Source organism: Pollicipes pollicipes, unplaced genomic scaffold (genome assembly GCF_011947565.3).
Source record: "Pollicipes pollicipes isolate AB1234 unplaced genomic scaffold, Ppol_2.1 Scaffold_5780;HRSCAF=6845_pilon_pilon_pilon, whole genome shotgun sequence".
Classification (NCBI taxonomy): domain Eukaryota; kingdom Metazoa; phylum Arthropoda; class Thecostraca; order Pollicipedomorpha; family Pollicipedidae; genus Pollicipes; species Pollicipes pollicipes.
In genome coordinates this window covers 154,462-163,049 of record NW_023596754.1, presented here as the reverse complement: position 1 = coordinate 163,049, position 8,588 = coordinate 154,462, and the positions used below count along the sequence as shown (strand labels likewise).

At 55.4% G+C, this 8,588-nt stretch overlaps 1 long non-coding RNA gene across 1 annotated transcript; it reads left to right on the top strand.

Moving 5' to 3' along the window:
- The first annotated feature begins 1,407 nt into the window (after positions 1 to 1,407).
- LOC119104082 (uncharacterized) lies at positions 1,408 to 2,686 on the top strand. The gene is made up of 3 exons (XR_005094868.1): positions 1,408 to 1,444; positions 1,780 to 1,885; positions 2,266 to 2,686. It is a non-coding gene; the product is annotated as an uncharacterized LOC119104082 (long non-coding RNA).
- The last annotated feature ends 5,902 nt before the right edge of the window (positions 2,687 to 8,588 follow it).

Here is an 8,588-nt window from a genome sequence, read left to right as displayed (position 1 = left end):
GCGAGCGATGCTTGTTTACAGGGACGTAGCAGCAGCTTAGATCGCGACATTAACGATGATGTTGACGGCCATAGACATCATGCATTGGCTTCGTGGCCATTCGAACGATGGCTGGCACCGTCGGTTGTAATCGGTGTAGAAAACCCGCGCTTTTTCAACAGATAACTTGCGTCGCACAGTACTCACCAAAGCTATTTTTGAAAACACGTCACCTGCCCAGGGACAGCTTTAAATGCGATGATTTCACCCTGTCCATCGTATTTTTCCAGGAAGTATGGATGACGTCGGATACGGTCGTGGCCGATACTTCTGTTTCAATGTTCCGCTGAAGGAGGGCGCCACCGACGATACGTTCTACACGGCGTTTGATAGGTAAGCTTACTTCGTTTCCCTGCAGTGGTTACGCCTGGTTCCTTCAGTTCCTTGTGTGAACACATGCGTGTGTCCAAATGTGTTTAATCTCAGAACTCCCGGGGCTACATGCGACGATCTAAGCCGCATTAACTGATGCAAGTAAACGTCACTTTGTCCATCGTCACCGGACGTACGGGCCGGAAATGTCGTGACGGAGATTGTCCTGATGGTCTTTGGCTGACATCTTGGTTCGGTCAATTTTCTTCCGGGATGTTTGTGATCACGCCGAGTTATCCGCTTCCTCCTGTTGTTTTTGTTCGTTCGTAGATGTTATTTATACCCAATATAAATGCGACATAAAATATTTCACAATCTTATCCGTGCAGCGAAGAAAACTTGTACTCCCCGCTGCAGCCCCTACGTTCAATCCTCACAGTGGCTGGGCACTTTGTCGTAGCCAACCAATGTCTCCGATTCCCAGTCCTTACGTGCTCGGGTGACACGATGGATTGTGTTCGCGTCAAGTCATTGTGCCCCATCCCTCTCTCTCCCTCGCCCAGCTGGATTGTCGTCACGTGTTTTGTTAGCTGGACCTCAGCGCGATCGCGTCACCCTGGTGGCCGCGCCAGATGGCTGTGACGTTACTCCACTGACGGGGACGGGCTGTGACTCGGCGGCGCCGGCCGTCCCGCCACGCCCCTCCGGTCTCGGCCTCGCCGCCGGTTCACCAGTCCACTGTCGTCGCCTCGTCCCCGGGTCACGACCCGGCGTCCCTCCGCCGATCCGGCGTCGTGAGGTGACGGTCGGCCCCGCTGCGGGCAGTGCGGTGACGCCGGTGCTGACCGCCTTTCGGCCGGACGCGCTGGTGTGCCAGTGCGGCGCCGACGGCCTGGCCGGCGACCCGCTGGGCACGTTCAGCCTGACGCCGGCCGCGCTGGCCCGCTGCGTGGCACGCCTGCTGGCCGCCCACCGGCCGATCCTGCTGCTGGGCGGCGGCGGCTACCACCCAGCCAACGCGGCACGCTGCTGGGCGCAGCTGACGGCGCTGGTGCTGGGCCGCCGGCTGCCTGACGATATCCCGGAACACCAGGTGAGGCGGCAGCCGTGCTCCCGGAACACCAGGTGAGGCGGCAGCCGTGCTCCCGGAACACCAGGTGAGGCGGCAGCCCTGCTCCCGGAACACCAGGTCAGGCGGCAGCCGTGCCTCCGGACGACCAGGGGAGGCGGGATTCGTGATCTCGGAATACCAGGGGAGGCGGCAGCCACTTCCAGTAGTACCAGCAGCGACCAACGCACATTGCACAGCGTATGCGATTTTAATTGAACATTTTGATATGCTATTGTTTTTTAGTACTCTGTACCGGTGAAAAGACACGTGACAACATGTCCAAAGGTCCGTTCCAAGACATGTGCTACCTTCTTCAGTTCTTCATCAACTACGGACCCAGCTATGATCTGGCTGTAAGTCCAGGCTTAAGAAAGGACTACAATACTGCCGAAGATATCCAGACTATCCGCCGGAGAGTCAGTGGTGAGATGCACCATATGGTTCATGTGAAAGATTGCTCTCGGGGGTTAAGCAGACCAACTATATTCCTTTTCCTTTTTGCTATGGTTCTGTCGTTCTTGGTTTCAGCTGAGTCCATATTTTTTCGTGGCACCGTGCTTTATGATGTTATGTCAATTAATTCATCCCGCAAACCGGTCATAGCGTTAAGATAGTCGTAGTGCCCACGGATCAGCACACCAATAGTACCGGTTTAAAGCTCCAAACAAATATTTATCAGGAAAATGACCAGTGTCCCTGCCAATGTTTGGTTTGGCTTGCTAATAACTGACACCTGTACCAAATGTACCAGTAACCAAAGCGCTATCTAGTTTTTCACGTCATGTGATGTTCACCTCCTCCAGAGAACATGCAGAACGTGGAAGAGCCGAAGTCCTGAGCATTGGGGCGTCAGAAGCGAGGCAGCGGGGTGACGGCTACCCATGCAGTGAGGCAGCCTGCAGTGCGCCGCTCGGTACGAGACTGTGATACCCATATCATGCTTCCTATCCAAATTTGCCAGCCTCTATCCGCTTGTGCCGTTCTGTTCCTTTTCGGGTCAGAGCGCCGCAGGCATTCAGGTGCATGCTTATCGTTCTTCACCGCGCAAACAACGTCGAGTCATCCCTGGTGATGCTGCGAAAGATGATATGCACGCGTGGTGATCAGGGCCAGAAATATACCATGGAATCGTTGGAGATAATTGTATTCATTATTGACGTCCGTGTATTTGGTGTGGGCATATACAACACCAGGGTATGCCTGTGTACGTATGCAATAGATTCTATCCACCTAGATTCTGTTTCCACCGTAAAAGCGAAAGATTTCACTGCTCACGGCGTTGTTTTCTAAATCCTTTCAATATTCTGTTTTTTTCGAGGGATCGGGACGATGAAGGCTGATGGGTGTTGCCAGACAATTTAAAAATCGCCAACTCTGTTCGCCCTCCCGGTCGCAAGTTTGTTTCCGATTTCTGTTAAGTTTCCGACTGCAGATTCGGGCCCACTGCAATGTAATGTTTTCTTTGCGGATTTGGACCCCACATTTCCAGCACACGGCCCGGGCAGGTGACCACGACATCTGCCAAGAGCGTGAACAAGTGGGTGCCTCCGTGCCAACTGATGCAAAGAAAAAGTGGTGTATTCTTGCCAGGACTGGAAGAAATGCCTTTTAACCAGGCTCGCTAAAACGGTGTAGGAATGCCCGTGTCTAGGGGTCTCGAACGTGCGCCGCGGCGAAACGCCTGACATCATCAGCGAAGGCTGGTTCGATGCATTGGCTACGGCGCAAGCGTGGAAAGCAAGGGTGGTGGATGAGGGAACGGAGGAAGCTGCCCCTCCCCCGCACTACTCCGATTAACATTTCATTAAATACGTGGCGGTGCATGGGAAGAAAGTGGGGCACATATCGAGTTTGCCTACCCTCCTCCATCCCATCCCATCCCCCGTCCCATCTCGTAAAGCCTTCCCCACCAATGTTGGGGTGAAAATGACACGTTTCCCGGAGGGTGCGTGATTTCCTTTTTTTGCGACGAGGTGTGCAGTATTGCTTCTGTACTAGTTGGAACGCGTGAGTTGGCGTGAGGGTAACTGCGGGAAAGGCGCTTCTCAGGCAGATATATCAGCATTCCCGCAGAGACTCTTAATAGCCAAGGGAAACGCATTCGGTGCATTCCGCTTTATCTGCTGTTTGTAATGCTTGCTTGCGCCTTTGCTTAGCTGGGTTCAGACGTCTTCCGTTGGTGCGTCCTTTGTAGAGTTCTGCGAATGAAGAGACAGAGAGTCTTGGAAAGGACAGGATGAACGGGACGGGAGGGCGGCACGAAGTAAGACGCGGTATAATGCTGGAGACAATCTGTCGGAAACCGATCCTCACCACAGGTTCGGCACTGCGAGTGCTTGACCAGAGCTTGGAACCGAGGTGGTCCAAAACCGTGCACCGCCAGCACGTGGCTGCTGTACTTGCTCGCTTGGAGCGACGTTCAAAAATGAGAAACTTTTCGTGAAGAGCAGGGGACCAAGGGAGAGTGTCAAGGTGAGCTTCAATATCGCAGTTCCGGTGCTTGTTTCGCCATCTTTAACTCAATGGTTTGGCCCGCTCTCCCTACAGCTCGCCGTCGTGCTTAGTTTTCGACGCAATCAGAACAAAACGCAACAAGACGGAGACAGCTTTAGGCCGTCTCCGTCTCCATTTTCTCTTCTCCACACAACCAAAACGGCTATTCCGTGCTTATCTCCAGAATGGTAGCATCTGCGACCGCTTTCTCAGGCCATGCTGTTGTCCCTGCTGAGATCGCACGAGGGTTCTGACGCTTCGATTTCCCCATGTAGCTGCACTGCTCTCTTTTGCCGACGCCCCATACCAAAGCCTCCGCAGACTCTGTCAACGTGAGTAGCGAAAACCCGGTGACCAGACCGAGGATGCCGCCTATGTTGGCCAAAAGCGTGCTCTGCGTGAAGGCGAGCGCCTCCTGGACCTCGTCGGCAGCCAGGTCCAGCGTCAAGGACACCTCCGTAAGGCACCGAGACAAGGTAACGTTGATGCTGTCATATCCTCCCGTCAGGCTCTCTTGGTGTATGTTATAGGCGACCCCGCGGCATGCGCTGGGGCAGTCGCAGCCGCGCAAGTCTTCTGCCAGGCTATTGGGCACGCACTGCGCCACTGCCGGTATGGTCGCCAAAGGTAGGGGCGGCGGCGGTATAGCGCCTCTGCTTCGTGAAGAGGCGGTACGTCGCCGACGGTCACCGCGGGCTTTGTTCGCGGCCTGCCTCCCGATCGCTGCCGTCGCGTATGAGAGGTCCTCCAGTCGGGGCCGGCTCCATGAGGAAGCCTGTCGTTGGCAGGCCGGGTCCTTTAATTGATAGGGAAGGACCGTTCGTTTCTTCCCTCGTTCTGACTGCACGAGCCTTGAGCACACGGGCAGGTGGTCGAGGGGGCCCCGCATCTCGGGCAGAAACGCGTCTTGAGACACCATGTGCGGCAGCCGACAGCCCATACGCGCCGCCAGCCGCCGCCACTGGCACTCCTTTAGACAGCGGGCCACCGAGTAGCTCGGCTCCTCGCGACAGGGCTGCCGGCGCACGTTGACCAGCCGCCGCAGGCGCGCTGTCACGCGGTAGCCGGTGGCCCTGCCAGCCCGCAGCTCGCGGGTCGGTGTCACCGGCACGGGCATGTCGAGCCGCGGCGCCGGCAGGTCGCCCACGCTCGGTTCCTCCGGCCCGTGCACGTACAGCCGGTAGGCCACCTTGTCGATGCTGCCAGTGAAGAGGACGGGCACGTGCAGGAGCAGTCGGGCCGAGAATGGGCTGTGGGCGCTCTGGTGTAGTGCCGCGCTCGGCTCGAACGTCAAACAGCGCATCGGGCGCCACCTCCGCTCGCCCAGATGCAGAAAGAAACGCTTCCGCCAGATGCCGAGCGGCCCCGGCAGGGGTACGCTGCTGATTTCTTGGTGATCTCTGATGATCTCCAGCAGGCCAGCGCCATTGGGCAGTATCTCCAGTGTGGTCCGGTTGTAGAACGCGGCGATCGAGAGCGAGCCGTTGGCCAATTGGTGGTACAGGTCGATGATCAGGCCCTCCGCGAGTCGATGGCCGGGGCAGAGAGTGAGCCGCGGGAACGGAGCCACCCGCCTTACCGTGGTGGAGCTGACCGGCTCAGCACGGTACTCCAGCACCTGCGCCCACACTAGGGCCAGCAGCAGCAGCAGCAGCGCTGTGCGGGTCGTCCACCGTAGAAGGATGCGGACGTCGCCGCCCCACCGGCACCCGCGTGCACCAGCACCCATCTTGGTCACTGAAGCAGCACTGAAGACCCTCCCAGGGGTCTTATCAGCCCGCCCGCCGTATGCTATCCCCCGGCATTGATCTGCGACACTCTTGCTGAAATATGCCGCTGTCTAGCGATTGCAGTGGTTGCTTGAATGGAGCGCGACGGTCCAGCGGAGGTCGATACCACGGATGTTGGTGAACCGCCACATGTGTTATACTTCACATGGTGAAGTATAGTAGCCTACTGACCATCACCGAAAGGCCAGGTCGGCTAATGGGAGCCGGTGGCGTCCGAAGACGCTTGTACTGGTGGATTGATCGGGTGATTTGTCATCCTTTGCTGCTGAAGGCCCAAGTATAGGAGAAAGGGAACCAATGTCTTGGAAATTCTGCAGAACTAATCGCTGCACGCTTGATTACATGTATAAGAAGCAGCTAGCTGATCTCAAAAATGCTATGTATTTGAGCCATGCAGCACGTCACTCCGGCTGGCTTCCAACAGCGTACACAGCTCGGTACCCTGCCCTCCAAGCTACGCGTCCCCTCGGCATTTTCCCTGCCCAACACTGCTGTCGCAAAAATGTTTCCTTCTCCGCTGTTCCTCGCCCCTTGCACCCACTTCGCCGCTTCCGCCGCGCACCAGATGAAGGTTTCCCTTAACATTCCCCCCAGATCCAACGATCACAAACTCAATCAGCAGGTCACACTCCCGCCAGATCCTGTGCGAACGCCGCAGAGTGAATCAATGCTCGTCGCACATGTCGCAGACGTGTGGTCTGACCAGACTGCGACTCCTCCTGGGCTCTCCGGCGGGAGTGCCCTCTCTTTCCTCTCCCCTGTAGATCCCCTCTTCTTCCTCGGGGGACCGCCCGCTGCCTCCTCCTGCGTCTCGTCGCGGACTGCTCTGTCCGCCACAGCTGGCGGCGCTTCGGCTTGGCCGTCATCTTCCCGCCGTACCGGCCAGCAGCCGCAGTCGTCGGCGTCTTCATCGCCTACCTAAGTACTTGGTCCGGTCTCCTTAGCTGGCGTTTCACGCGTCGGGGCGCTGCCTGCTCGCAGGTCACGCACGTGACGTGGCACCCCGTCTACTTCTACAGTTTGAGGCGATACTACGCGGGTCACGGTTCCAGTCGCGCTAGGGGCGTCACATCTGCGACTTGGGTCGCGAATCCACACCTGATCGCCGACACTGGATAGACATGTCACAGCCCCGGGATCGTGCTCGTTCTTGTCAATGCCGCGAACTCTCGCCTCATATGCGTAGAGAACGTTCGCCGGTGCCGTACCGGCGCTCACGTCGTCCTTAGGCGTAACGCTATACCAGTACACGGCGTCCAGCACGGGGCAGCTGGTGCGGGCCACCATTCGCTTCACCGTACGGTGACAGCGCTCCACTACGCCGTTTCCTGATGGCTGATCCGCATTTCGGAACCGCACCACGACGCCCCACCGCTCCGCAAAGCTTCCAAAAGCGTGGCTGCGGAAAACTGTCGCGTTATCGGTCAACAGTTCCGTCGGTGCTCCTCTCTCACGGAACACCTGCTCCAGCTATTCGATGACGTTGGCGCTGTCCTGGCAGATCAAAGTCAGACCATGGCTGTCAGCGAAGGCAACATCTAGGGAATCGTTCAATCTAATGCAACGTATTTGACGACATCATGCCATACATCTCTGAGATAGTTTCCAATGCAAAAACACAATTAACACCACCTAACCCTCCTCAGGGAAAATTTCTTAGACGAGGCCTTGTGCCTCTGTGACTTCGCACATCACCGACAATACATTTGTGAAATCGCTTTGCCTGTTTGTCTTAATACGCTCGCAATATGCAGGCGTTGTGCTAGTGGTGTTGTCAGTCCACATCACGTTTATCGCGTATTTTTACGGTAATATACTGTTCGCTGTGGCGGACTTCGATGGGGGGGGGGGGGGGGGGGGCATCAACGCCAGCTCTTGGTTAGCTGGATACATGAACTGCTGTTAAACTGCTGAACGGCTGCTGAGAACTGCGGCTGCTCTGTTCTGGAGGACAGACAGGTGGAGGACTGGTCCTGGTCCCTCGGAAGTGTCATGTATGCCATGAGGCTGGCACAGCAATCAGAGGCTTCCAACAAAAACAGCTGGTGCTGCTCCAGAATCGTCATGCTTAGGAAAACAGGTATTGTACCATATGGGTTCGTGCTATTCGGCTCACACTTCACCTTAAGTTCTGCCAAAATTTACAGCGGGAGTTTCCTTTGCCACGGTTGTTGCTAATTCCGTGGTAAACATACGGCGAAAACAAGCCCGTTTTACCGGTTTCATTTCTCTGAACACTTGCGGACAAACACTAGCAAATTAAGTTTTGGAATCGTGGCAGGAGAAAGAAATGGCTGCATTCTTTTTAAAACTGAGACTGACAGAGTTTGCCATATTAAGAGCAGCTTTTGTTGCCATCAACCGCAGGCCAACCAGTGCAGGGGCAAATTGCGAGTGCGTAATAAACAGTAAAAAAAACATAAAAAACAAAAAACAGCTCTATACAAAATAATGTATCGACGTAATATCGTATTCCCTCACAGACAGCCGGCAGCTATCTTGCTAAGCTCCAGCCTATCTAATGATGACCGTGATTTAATTTTATTATTAGCATTGTCCTGCCAAAATAAAAAAGCGCTCCACTTTTTTTCTCACGAAATATAAACGTTTTGCTTGATTACGCTCAGAAATGGCACCGTTGATATTCTGATGCTGTTATCATTGTGGTCACAGGCAAAACCAACTCAAGCCGGCTTTCATGCACGTACTCTATGTAAGAAGCCTGATGTGAAGTCCTTCATGCAATTACTCGAAGAGAGTGCATGCAGAGATTGCATTGTCCACAGTCCACTGTCTGCGCCACATCCCGGCAAAAATCGCTTCCAAGCTCGCACAAAATCACA